The sequence below is a fragment of the Oreochromis niloticus genome, linkage group LG3 (genome assembly GCF_001858045.2).
Source record: "Oreochromis niloticus isolate F11D_XX linkage group LG3, O_niloticus_UMD_NMBU, whole genome shotgun sequence".
Lineage (NCBI taxonomy): Eukaryota > Metazoa > Chordata > Actinopteri > Cichliformes > Cichlidae > Oreochromis > Oreochromis niloticus.
The window spans coordinates 80,842,515-80,856,460 of NC_031967.2; the positions used below are offsets into that span (position 1 = coordinate 80,842,515).

Consider the following 13,946-nt stretch of genomic DNA (forward strand, 5'->3'; position numbering starts at 1 on the left):
TCCATGCAGATATTATAGATTTGTAAATGATTACCTAACAATCTTGTCAACACAAAGTTCTTTATTGACAGGCAGTGGGGAGAGGGGACACTTGGGCAGTGCATTTACTGCATATAATGTGTTATCAACCTTTTCATCTTTTCTCATTTCTCACAGCTACATCCACTTCTGTTGGGCTTAGGCTACTCACTAGGGCTGGGTATCGTCACTGATTTCTATAATCGATTTGATTAAATTCAATTTTAACTCAGTAACTGTGTCAAAGTAACTGAGTATATAACACAGAAAAACAACAAGCTAAGCGTTTTTCAATTTGGCATAATTAAAAAACAAATGTATTAAACAGCAAAAATGAAGCTTTCTTTTAGTCAGAGAGGAACAAAAGCTGCAGCTCAGAATCAGTGAGATGTTGACTTTCTGCCCCGATGGCGTGTCCGTGTTCGTGCCATCGGGTGAGAAAGACGACATCTCACTGATGCATCGGGTCCGCGCTTTGTGTTCACGTCTTTGTGTGGAATCTGTTCACCTGCTCTCATTTATTGTTTTAGCTGTTTATTATTATGTTTTGTTTGTTTGTATTATACTTTCTCAACAGTACTTGTTTCTTTTAATTTGTTTACTGGTTTGCATGCACTTTTTATTTTTCTAGATTTTTCTAAAAAAATACATTTGAAAAGAATTGATACCTGTAAACCACCACTGCAGACCCAATGGCATTTTCATGCTTCGCAGCATCATTCATTCTTACAAGTCATCCAGCTTGTAAGAATAAAGGCTTTGCACCCCTGATGATCCACCAGGACAAACTCAGCAGTGTGTGAGGAAGAGGAGGAGGAAGAGCCAGCAGCAGCTGACAGATGGAGAGAATAGACAGACTGTTCCCTGTTTGTGAAGGGCTGCTAGGAAAGTTTAACATAACTAATTGTCTGTCCTTAATCAGTCTTATTAGGTAATGTTCAAATAATGTTATCATTCCAGTGTTTTCAGTGTGGGAGAAAGTACTCAGGGCCTTCAAGTTACACACTATGAAAGGCAGCAACAAGTTTAATATTCAGAAACCTAAAGTATGTATCAGCAGCAGAATGGAGCTAAAAATAAATGTTTGTTTCAGTTCTATGAAGCTTTGAGTATTTTGGATTAGTAGCACTGCTGTGTTTGTTGCATCATATTGCTGTAATTGTTTATATGCTTTATATATTCTGAGGTAAGTTGATCTATAGTGTTACATCATATTCTATAAGGATGTTATGTGTTTGTGTACTTTCTGCCCAGTTTGACCCATTTAGCAGAAGTCAGCCTGTTTAAGGCTCTGATATCTATTCTGTATGACTTAAAGCAGTTATGACATGGTCTGATTTTCTCACCCAATAAAGGAATATTTAATATATCAGTCTACTCTTCATATATCAGAAACAGTTATCACAGCTTGTGTGTGTGTGTGTGTGTGTGTGTGTCATAATAATCTGACAATACATATAATATTGGCAATATTGTATTTACATTACCACAGTGAGATGACTTTAGTCTCATGAACAACATTAGCTAATTGTTATTTACTAACTAATCTTGAAATGACTGTTCAGTACAGAAATGAAGCCCAACTATCATGTTTTGCAGTCCTGTGGTCTCAACTAATCAAAGTGATGTCATTAAAAAATGAATGACCAACAAAACATTTTTTCTCCTTCATTTCTGTCACACACTGCTGTATGTAACGTTTCTCTCGGTTAGTATCATGGTTGCTAGGCAACCTGAACAGCGCGACGAAGCCTAGACCATCCCATTTCACAAGCCTCTCACTTCTGCACTTCTTGTACTTACAGTACTCACCGTACGTAGTACGCGTAGTGCGCGTATTTCAAGCGTGCAGACCCTGAATTGGGATACAGCCAACCCACCTCAGGCTCATCCATGTTTTAACAATGCCAATGGTATTTCTCCACTGCCTAAAAGGGGGCGCCACTGAGCCAATAAACGTCACAATACACAAACACATTGTGGTTAACGTGGCAAGTGGAGTCATACAACATAAACACTGTTACATTAACATTTATCAGGCTGATGTTTGACACAGTAATATTTATAACAGTAGGTGTGACATCAGTGATTATCAGCTGCTGTCTGGACTGCTTACAGAAAACTTGTCCTTCATTGATAAACACTGAAAGCACATGCATCATGATGATTTATCTAAGTGCTGCAGCTTAACACAACTAAACATTTTTATTGTGAGCAGGCTGCTGAATGCTGAAAATACTGAGTCTGGACTTCAGGAGAAAACCAGAAACACAACAATGAACAGAAATAGAACAGAAATGGAGCCGACTGACTGTGAATAAAATATCTGACAGCTGTGATGAAGCTGTGTTAGAATTTAAATTTAAATTTTAAATTGAGTTTTTTTAACATTAATTGCAATGTATGCTTATAATAGAGTTGGTAAACTCATTAAAAGGATACAAGTATCATTTCCACTGTGTGAAGGGTTAATTAAGAGGGATACAAAGAGTTGAAGTGAGTGTTGAAGGTAAATTACTGCACGTTTACAAAACAGAATTTCAGTCAGCAGAGGCTGCTTGGCCTCACGTGTATGATAACAGGGTGTCTGTTAAAGATGCCATCAGCATGAATATGAAACATCCCTGGTAACAACTGTAAGGTAGGGAGGAGTTTTCTCACACAGGACAAGATCCCTGACTGGAGGTTAGTGACCGCTGTGTGTGGAAGAACTACGAGGACAACAAATCAGGGAACGCTGAGTCTAAACCACAGCATCTCCACATCGATTTGCACAAATGTACTGTTTATAAGGTTGGGGAAACCTGGAGTCAGCTGGGCTGAAGAAGTGACGAAATGTTTCTCCCTCTGAAAACTCTGCGTCCAGATGAACAGAATCAGCCTTTTAGGATTTACTTACCTGGATGATTGAGCAGCATCAACACATTAGGTGAAAAAGTTGTTAAGTGTGAGTAATTAAGTGATAGATTAATGCAATAGGAAATTGTGCTTCTCGGATGGAGAGAAAGTGGAGAGTGATAGATGAGATGAGGCGATGGAAGGAGGAAGAGAGGCGAAGAGTGAGTCACAGGCAGAGCCTAGAGAGGATGTAGAGCAAAGGGCAAGTCAGGAGAAAGAGGCTGGAGTGAGAGAGTCAGAGCCCAGAGAGCAGGAGAGTGAAGCCATAGAGAGGACATTGTCAAACCTAATTGGACTTAACTGATCCTGCCCATGTCATACAATTCCACATACAGTATGATGAGGCCTTTATTCAAATGCGTGATAATATTGGATCCTGACAACCAGTACTGTCGGTCACAGTCTGGCTGAGGCAGACTGTAAGGAGTGATGAAGGTGGACCCAAGTGCGGACACGCAAAATAACAAAACTTCATATTAACTGAACGTAGACTTAGAAATACAAAGCAAAGGGCAGAACTAAATGATAATCTAAACTGGCTGAGCTAAACATAACAAAACCCTGGAAGATGGAAATGGACATAGACATAGGTGTCAAAACCTGGAATGAGTTCAGAAACTTGGAAGCATGACATGGAAACAAGGTAAGGTAACACACTGGCTGTGTCCAAATTCAGGGGAAGGATGCTCCGAAGGATCCTATGACGGCCGGGTAGGATGGAAGTGACCGGCTGTAAAATTGGCCTTCAAGCCTTTGTTCAACTCTGCCCTTACTTCCATTTTTTCTGCTCACTAACAACACAGTGTGAAAACTGAAAAATGGACCAAGAAATGTCGCTCTGTGTGGTTGTGTATTGTTTTAATTTCAAGGAGCTACAAAACTGGTGTCATCGTCGTTGGAATGTTTGGTACCTTAGACTCATCAGAGACAATCATATCCAGGTACAATTGTTCAAAGTTAGCGTTATGTTCATACATGTTGTTGGAGCTATTTGTTCTTTGTTTTCATCTTTTGAAATTTGTTAAAGTTTGTTGGTTTAATTATAGTTTTCGTGTATGAATTGTGACAATCTCAATCAGGATTTTTTTCTTAAGTGTTATTATTCATCTTTAGGCATGAAAAGTTCACACAGCAATAGATTTATTACTGTAACTGAAGGCTACTCACCATACCAATAACTAGAAATCTTAATATAAAATGTGTCATAATTCGGCTGCGTGCAGGCAGGAGAGGACCCAAACGCAAACTCACGGGGACACGGGGAATAAACTCAAAAATTACAGCTTTATTGCTGGAAAAACAGATCACAAGTAACACCAAACTAAACTGGGAAAAACTAAATATAATGTTCACCAGGAAACACAGGGAGAATCACACACAGCATGAGGGAGATGCAGACATAAATACACAGAGGGTTAACGAGGGAAGTGGGAGCACACGGGAAACACACCTGACACAGATAATCATAACGAGACAGGGCGGGAGTGAACACAACATGACGCATACTGACGAGAGACTGTCAAAGTAAAACAGGAAGTACACAGAGGTTCAGACAGGAGGAGAGAGAGCACGGACATAACGGGAAAACATGGAATAAAACACAAGGAGGGGAAACGAGAGCTCACAGATACACAGAGGGGCACACAGGGGGTAAAAGTCACAAGGGGAAATCAAATAAGGAACAACTTAACAGAGCAACCCAGGAAGCATGGCCTAAATACAGAACAAAATACAAAAATACATGAAAACTAAGAATGCTGGGCCAACATGGCCCAGGATCATGACAAAATGAGTAACAGTAGTTGGACATTAGGTAAGGCTGCACTTTTTGCAGCGATCTCATATAGAAAACTATTCCGCGCGTATATAAAACAGGTCAGCGGCTCCGACCCGTAGTAAAGGGACCTCTGGCTAATACGTTGGGTTCCGTGTCGGGCTCGTAGCTGAAAACTAGCTTTACTTTGTTGTCTGGGTCAACTTTGCTTGCGAGAGACAGAGAGAGGCGTTGAAAGGCTGCTCCAACGGAACTTATTGTATCTTAGGAAAACACAAACACGGTGTACAGTTGAGTCTAAACAGCTACAACAACAAAGTAACTGTATTCTGAGTACCAACTTTTTAAAAGGTAACTGCTCTTCTGCTGTTTTGATTAATTTGATTTGATTAATATTCCAGTTTCAGTTTTTTTCCCACAGTTTTGTTGCCCTTTTGGTTTTAAGCGCTGTCACCGATCTTTACATTTTATTATTATCTCATAACTCTTTCAGCTACCATCTCTCCTATGGACTTTTTACAGTCTCAGATCAGCACAGCCCTCCAGCACTATCAGCAGCAGGAGCAGCAGAAACCCCTCAACAGCAACATTGTATCCATCAGGTAAACATAGGATACATTTTCTTCCTGGAATTGTCTCCACCTGATGACAGTGATATACGATGATGTGATTCTATATTAAATTCTTGATGAATGTGTGTTGTTGTTATTCAGTCTGGTTTTATGTGGCCCTTTTTAACTTTGAGCACCCGCCCCTTCAAACATCTCTGCACGGCTCTGATGGGATTTCTTGTCTGTGATGTTTATTTCAGAGGATGGGTGGAACCTCAGTGAAAGCTGTTCAACAAACAGTTGCAGCTACAGAAAAGGCAGCATGCAGAGACTCAGTGTCTGATAATGAGAGGTGCTGCTTTCTGTCATATATTATATTCACTTGTTATTATTAGCACATGTTACCTCTGAGTGCAGAATCCAATGCATAATCTAAGAAGAACACTAAAAATAGATTAAGTTATAAATAATACAAAATAAATAATTCATGTGATGAAGCTATTTCTTCACATGCCTCGGCATATGTCTAAATGAATGACTTACAGGTTTTTACTGAATATAAAAGCAAACAAATCCTTTAACTTGAGCTCACAGAAAGAGAGCACACAGCCTCTGGCTCTGTGCCATTAAAAATGGTCGAGTCAAAGTCAATGACATCAAACATCCTGACAGTTTAGGTCTGAACATCTTTTTAGGGTGAGGTTCACATGGAAGTCTTCATGCTGACTTTTACCTGTATCACATACACAAATGTCTTATAACAGAAATGTCTGTAAGAGATTTTTCTTACAGACATTAAGAAACAGAGCTAACGAGTTGAATGTGTTTTTCAGCATATTTGAGACTGCAGTGAATGCTCACCCACCTACAGCCTCACCTGTAGTCAGTCTGAAACCCGGAGCCTCACCACTGTCTCTCCCTCCCTCTCCACATTGCACTTTTGCCTCCTGTGAAAGTCTTGACATCCCTCCCCGACCTATCACTTTCACTCACAACCACGTCCAATGAGAAGACTCCACTCAGGCAAGTCTGCTGGGCCAGAAGGGGTGAGTCTCCGCATCCTCAAGGCCTCTGCCTGTCCTGTCAAAAAATCCTCCACAGAGTACACTCTCCTCCTCTCCATCCTGTCCTGACCTTTATGGTAATAATCTGAAACTGCTGAGCTCCTCCTCTCTGTTGAAGCTGTTAGGGTGACAGTGTCAGCTGGGTTTCTCTGAGTTACAGTCGGAGAGGTTGTGACCAGGATTTCTAACAGGACATATATCAGGATTATTCTGCTTACTTCTGTTTTACATGAAGTGCTTTGATTTACATCTGATTCCAGCTCAGAGCATTGACACATCAGTCCGTTCTTGTTATATTCATCATGATGAGGAGAAGAAACTCTGAGGTATCTCCAGAACTCCTGACATCAGTAAGTGATCTGAGACCTTCTGGTTTATGTTGATCAGGTTATTCGTTTGATGTTATTGAGTTCATAATGAAGTTCAAAAGTTCCACATGTCACAGTACATCTGTTTATATTTATGGACAATCCCTGATCACTGCAGCTAAATGCTGCCACCTCCATAAAACAATATACACTTTATACAGTGACACATGTTGAAGTCCTTCAGCTGATGATGGTCTTTAGTATGTAGCTGATGACTGATGATGAGATAGATGTTTGTGTTGTTCTGTGGAGATCATTCGAGAACTGAACCCGTTAAACACTCAGACCTGCTTTAGATTTTTTTCACCTCTTTTGTAGTGACGTGTTACGTATCGTACGTAACACGTCACTACGTAACTGCATGACATTGAATGGATGACATTGAACGAGCAGCTGACAAACACACAAACTCACGTAGTCAAGTTTAAACTCAGATTCTGTTACTCTTGGAAAATACCAACACACTCAGCTATTTAGAACAAACTAAGTGTTGGATCAGCAGAGCTAGAAAACGTGGAAATGGCTGCTGGACCATGTGCGTCACTCTGCTTGACTTTGCTGTTTATTGGCGTCTTCGCGTTTGTGTCTGCAGGTGAGATTTAACTATTAGAAACCAAAATGCTATTGAATAAAAAAGGGAAAAGGACTTTCAGTCTGGTCTACATCATACTAATACTTCCTAAAGAACTGTTTTGATATTGGTTCAATGTGTCCATGTGTGAAGCCACACAAGGCTGTTTGAAGTCTGTGTAAAGTTAAGATCTGTGGCTGTAATCCAGCTGTGACAGAGACAAAGAAGTGTAATGTGTGTGTCAGTGTGGTGTGTTGTAGTGTCAGGAGTCAGTATACAGCTACAAAGCTTTTTGTTCAGTGTATACAAACAGCTGTAGCTCCATAAAGGCAGCATGCAGAGACTCACAGTGTCTTATAATGAGAGGCTGCTTTCTCTCACACATTATGTTCACTTATTATCAGCACATGTTGTTGTTCTGTGGAAGCTAACATCTTGTAGTTTCTGACACTTTGCATGTTTAGCATGAGGCTAAAATTCCCCCTCAGTGGGTCACTGGTGACCTGCTGGATGTTCAGAGGTTCATTAAATCCAACATGAGTAAAAACTCAAATGTCAAAGGAAATAAACAAAATATTTAAAGTCAGTCATTCTGATCATAATTGTACTTTGACCTTTAACCTCTCTGCTCTGTGTTGTTTCCTCTTTCAGACCAGAAAATCATCACAGCTGAGTCTGGACAGGACGTCACTCTGACATGTCGAGCTCCAAACAACAACATCATAGTTGTAAAGTGGAGCAGAGCTGACCTGGGAGATGAATATGTGTTTGTTTATCGGGATGGGCAATTTGTTCCAGATGACCAGCATCCATCTTCTAAGAACCGGGTGGATCTGCAGGACAGACAGATGAAGGATGGAGACGTGTCTTTGATTCTGAAGGATGTGACGATTAATGACACTGGAACATACAAGTGTCGTGTCGTCCACAATGTGGGAGGACGTATGACTCTAATTGGCCATCTAACACTGAGTGTTGTTGATCCTCCAGGTGAGTGAGTAGAGTTGAGTGTGTGTGTGATCAGAGGTGAAGCTGCTTCCTGGTTGTTGATGTTTGTTTCTAAAGATGTTATTGATGAGACTTTGTAGAAAGCAGCTGGTCTGAGTGATGTGATCAGAGTGCAGTAGATAATGTCTGACAGCAGTTTGAAGAGGAAATGGATTCTGTTCTGTTCTTCACTCATCACCTACCTGACAGCTGACACCTCACACCTGTTTCTCACCTGCAGCTCAGACACGAGGACACACAGAGGATGGACCTGTTAGTGTTGTTGTTTTTTTTAATTTTTAATTTTTTTTTTCCCTTTTCATGCCGCGCCCCCCCTGCAATGGCGGGCCCCACACTTTGGGAAGGTCTGGCATACAGGGACAACTGTGCTCAGTGGGGAGAAAGAGGTTTGTGTTAAAAACCAGATTTATGAGATTTTTAGGGTTTTGTGGCCAAATAGAAAACCTGGAGAAGTAGACGAGGTCAGTTTAACTGATATCAGTCCTATCACAGCCATAAAGGGGAAAATGTCTTCTCTTCCTCGGTGGACTCTACAAACACAGTCTACTGAACACAGTGGCTAAAAGTATAAAATGCAGAAGCTGTTGTAAAAGTTATCAGCAGCTTTCTTTTAGGGCTCTGAATGTTGTAATTTTTCCAGTGAGAACACAACACACGTAAAACCTGCTCACAACTAAGTCTGGATTTTGGTCTTATACATAAGTCCAGGACACTCAGACGCAGGTCAGATTTCCATGTATCTGAAATGAGGTAATCAATGTGTTTAGAGAGTCAGTCAGCTCTGATACTTCAGGGTCACTGCAGGAAGGTAGAAATCTGTGTGGAGAGACAGGGATAGGAAGTAAAGTGACAAATTAGAGAACAGATTATTTCACAATAAAACAGGAAGTGAAACAAAAAGAAAACCAAAGGATCACCACAGAGAGAAGAAAATAATAGAATCAAAGTGAAACTAGCAACGTTCAAAATAACAATGAGTTCAAAGTGTGAGGAGGTCTGATGTTCCAACAGTGTTCAGGCTGAGAATTATTACCTGCAATGCAGTGCTGTCTCACTGTTATAATGTTTTATAGATCATGTGCAGGTGTCAGCAGTGTTAATATGTAAATCTAGTGCAGTATATTAATCTTTGTGTCATTGTGAAGTCACATAATGTTGCACTAAAAAAATAATATTTTAAAAAGCTCAAACAAAGAAAGTGTTCATGTCCTCCAATGACTAATATATTGCTTTAAAGTCAAAGTTAAACCTTTGACCTTTGTATTTATTGTCTTTACCCACATGATTGGAGCAGAACTGGAAATCTTTGGCTTCTATAACCAGTAAAAACTTCAGATTTTAAGATGTTTTCATGCAGTGTGTGATTTTGTGACACTTTGTGGTGTCATTGTGACATCGTATTGAAAAAATAAACTGTGTGTTGTTCATCTCGCTTCATGTCCTTTCATATTAGATATTATACTCCACATGGTTCCTTTACATTAATTTTGAAAGTCAACTTTGACCTTTGGCCCTAACAGCAAAGGTCAAGGTCAAATGCTTAGCCGAGCTAGGCTACACTGCTAACACACAGACAGACAACATGACAGTGTTTGTGTGTTTGTTGTCATGGCAGCAGCAGCCATCAGTGACACCAGCACACAAAAGCAACACAACAGCAGGTTCAAACACTCAAAGAGCTGCATTACATTTGAATGTGTGACTGGTTGCTGAGCTGTTTGATGTTATGCGTCAGAGTTCAGCTTCACATGTTTGAAATAATAACACATTTCTGGGAGCAATAATGACAGAATAAGGAACAGGACAGACGATGACGACCTTCTTCTGTTGGACATGTGCACATCAGTTATATGCATTGATCCAGTGCTGTTTCACAAGTACACACACACAACAGGAAGCGGTTACTGCTTACAGATGAATGTCATGTGGAGTTAACATCTGATTTACTGTTGACTGGTTTCATCTTTGAAAAAAAATGAACAAACTTCTCTTGGCTCTCGGAGGAGGCGGACACACTTTTTCTCCTCTCCTCTCCCTTATCTTCCCTGCTTATGTCCTTGTCTAGTCTCATGTTTTTTGTATTACTTTCCCTGGAACACTCTCTCAGAGTCTGTTTCAAAGAACAGCTTTGAAATTCTCTTGAGTTGTTGCAACAGAAAAATTACCATCATAATGCGGCTACCCCTTCGGCGCCAGCTGTGGGCTCAAGGCTGGAGCTGAACAAAAACTCCCTGATAACGACTGTGTTGAGTCTGTTCCTTCCCATTCCATGCAAGGCCACCTGGGTTGGCTGGAAGACTGTTTACTCTCATTACAGTCAATCAATCAATCAATCAATCAATCTTTATTTATAAAGCACTTTTCATTCAAAAAAACTGTAGCACAAAGTGCTTTAAATTGTTAAAAGCAGCCCACCCCACACTCACTCCCCACACTGTCATTAACAGAAACAATCATGAATACACACATCCCCCCCCCCCACACACACACACACACACACTTAAAGAACAATATTAAGCTCGGTATTATTATATTATTATATTATTATACATTTTTTTATAAAGAGCCTGAGGCCGGTGACAGTCCAGTTCTACTCTAAGTACATCCTTACGCTGGCTCACAGGACAAGGCCACATTCCTGTCCTGCCAGAAGAGAAAAGAAACTTCAGAGTCTTCATGCAGTTCAACCACATCTGTCATATTCCGTATGACAGGGGTCTCAAACTCCAGTGGACTGGACCCCTGCCGTATGGTGTTCATGCAGTTTTCTACCCCACAGTCACAGCATTCAAATTCATTCAGCATTCAGTCAAATTCAGTTTTCAAAAGCTTCTATTCAAGTTACAATTCTGATTCAAGCCGAGCAATTCAAATTCAAATTTAACTTATTCAAATTCAGTTTATGATGGCACAGATTTCTGCCCATAGTTTTCTATCTTTTTAGTTAATTAACTGATTATAATTGTCCAGTTTTGCCACCTATTTCATTATTTCCAAAGACATGCACGTACCACCGTAACACTATCTTTAATAGTAGCTCGGGACCTGATGATAATTGTGTAAATGTGTCTCTCTCTGAGATTTACTGATAGAAACCTTTGCAGAGAGAACAACACAGTATGAACAGTCTTCTCACAGGTACTGATAAAGAAACAAATATAGAGTTTCTCTTAATTCTGCTTCAGTTTGTTTTCTATAATCTTGAACTTCACATTTTAAGTTTGCAGATGGTGAGCTTAAGTTGCCAGAATGTAATTTTCCTACAAAAATACAGGCTAAGTGCGTACCTGTGTTAGGGTTTTAACTGAGGAAGCTCAACAAAGCCAGTTCTTCTTTGTATTAGCTGACTTGACAAAACCAACAAACCCAGGTGAGAGATAAAGGGTATCACAACAGTGGTTATCTGTTGTCTCTTATTTTGATCTAATACAGGAGACATTAAAGTCACTTTAGCAAAATGTATTTTAATAGTTGAAGGTTATTGGCAATAACCTACAAATATGACTGACCGGTGTTCTAGTTTGAGCCCTGCTAGCTCAATCAACAAAATGCAGTGAATGAACAAAAGAGAACTCTAAATCAAATCAATACTTGGTGTGAACACACTTTGCCTTCAAAACAGCATCAAGTCTTGTAGGTGCACTTGCACACAGTTTTTGAAGGAACTCGGCTGGTAGGTTGTTCTAAACATTTTGGAGAACTAAACACAGATCTTCTGTGGATGTAGTCTTCCTCACATCCTTCTGTCTCTTCATGTAATCCTGGACAAACTTGATGATGTGCTCTGTGGGGGCTGTACAATCACTTCCAATACTTCTTGTTCTTCTTTGCACTGAAGATAGTTCTTAACAACTATTCTTACCTGCAGAAAAAAATGTGGGTGCAAGAAGAACAGAGAACAAAATATGAGCTCAAGATTATAATCTATATTGACTAATCAAAGGGAGCTTAAGCTTCTGTATAATTAGTGTTTATTAGTGGTGTCCTTTGGTGTATTGCAGCCCTTAGGATTAAGTTTTACTTCAGTGCAGTTCAGTCATAGATGGAGGAAAATTTATTGTAGTCACAGAGATCCTTAACAGGGAGGAGAAAAAGAGTTACACTGGATCACAACAATAAATTCTAAGAAAACAATATGTATTTAATTTTGTCCAATCGGATCCAAACCATCTTTATTCATACAACACTTTAAAATACCCAACACAGGACCAATAGAATAAAACAAATGGTAAAAAAACAAACAAACAAACAAACATCAAAATTAAAACAGCCTTATATTTAAAACAAGATAAAACAGCATACACTCAAATAATAACAAACAAACAGAAGAGGCCTGTCTTATCTCTAAAGGCAGATTGTTCCACAGCACAATCTCCTCTAAGTTTACGCTCAGTTCTGATTACATTAAGGTAAGTAGTAGGCTATGATTCTTGGCCACAGGTGGCAGCAGTGGACTCACCTCCATTGGAGACTGCTCCAGCTGCTATGTGATAGTCAGTAGATGGATTCCAAATTGAAGATCATATTAGATATTATAAGATCATTTTGGGTACTGTTTATTACCAATCACTGTGTAACTGCTGTAAATTCACAGTAACTGCCATCTCCTTACAAATGTTTATTGGATTAACCACACTTATACAGACTGTATATAACTACCACCTCTAAAATGTTTGTTTGCAGAGAAAAGACACAGGCACACTATGCTTACAGGATGTGATGTGACAACACTAATGAAATACCGATGTGTCATTTTTGTTCAAGACGTTTTTCTTATGGGCAAAAAATATTAAGATCATGATGAACAGGGGTGGTGATTCCTATGACTTTGTGTGCAGAATTTTGAATTTTTTACAAATGTGGTCCAAAATAGATACATGATATGATTTCATTCATTTCAAAGGTTTCTTTGCATGACGCACAAACATACAACTGAAAGGTACAAATGTGTTGTGCATGTAATGAATTCAAACGTGCTGCAGATGTGTGTCACAAGTTGATCTGGCTGTAGGCTGTGGCACTCGGCCAGAGGTGGCGCTGGTTGACTCGAGTCCATGTTGGTGCAAACAAAGTAAACTGCACGCTTTAGTTGTGCAGCAAAAACGCTGAAACCGGAGAAATAAAACGTGCGATGGGGACGATAACGACGACAAGAGTCTCCCGATCGTTTACTCTTGCTGTCCTGTGAACAACACCGGCGTGGTTTTAATTGTTTGCTGTTTTCGCGATCGCGTCGCGCATGAGGACATCACCAGGTAAACTCGCGACATTCTTAAACATTTTGTTGTTCAACAGCATCAAGACTGACGGAGTGTGTTTGAGATAACCTGAGTCATTTTCTGCGTCAACGCTAGTCGGCGCGGAGGCGGAGCACTCATCGCTGCTGGCTTTTCAGCCTTTGGGATTAATGCGCGTTGTGAACTTGACACGTAAAAATGCAACATTGTGGTATTAATGCACAGTTGTTTAGAAACCGTTATGCTGTATTGGCGAACTATATTTGTAACTTACATAATGTAGTCACCATAACATAATGTGGCGAGCTCAGTCACGGAGGAGACAGGTTTCTTTGGGAGCACCCGTTTATTTTCGCCTGCCGAAAACACCGCCACGGGCTAACTGCCAGCGCGGCTAAAAACAGAACAACACACAGGGCGCCCTCTGACCCCGGAAGGCCACACCGTCGCAGCGAGA

The 13,946-nt window shown here is 40.1% G+C and overlaps 1 long non-coding RNA gene across 3 annotated transcripts; it reads left to right on the plus strand.

Annotated features, from left to right (window-relative positions):
- Nucleotides 1-4,923: 4,923 nt before the first annotated feature.
- LOC109200189 (uncharacterized) lies at nucleotides 4,924-9,329 on the plus strand. Of its 3 annotated transcripts, XR_002060381.2 has the most exons (4): nucleotides 4,924-5,292; nucleotides 5,502-5,593; nucleotides 6,075-6,655; nucleotides 7,896-8,319. It is a non-coding gene; the product is annotated as an uncharacterized LOC109200189 (long non-coding RNA). The 3 variants fall into 3 exon arrangements; XR_003219013.1 differs by having other exon boundaries at nucleotides 5,502-6,655; XR_003219014.1 differs by adding an exon at nucleotides 8,473-9,329 and having other exon boundaries at nucleotides 4,930-6,655; nucleotides 7,896-8,234.
- The last annotated feature ends 4,617 nt before the right edge of the window (nucleotides 9,330-13,946 follow it).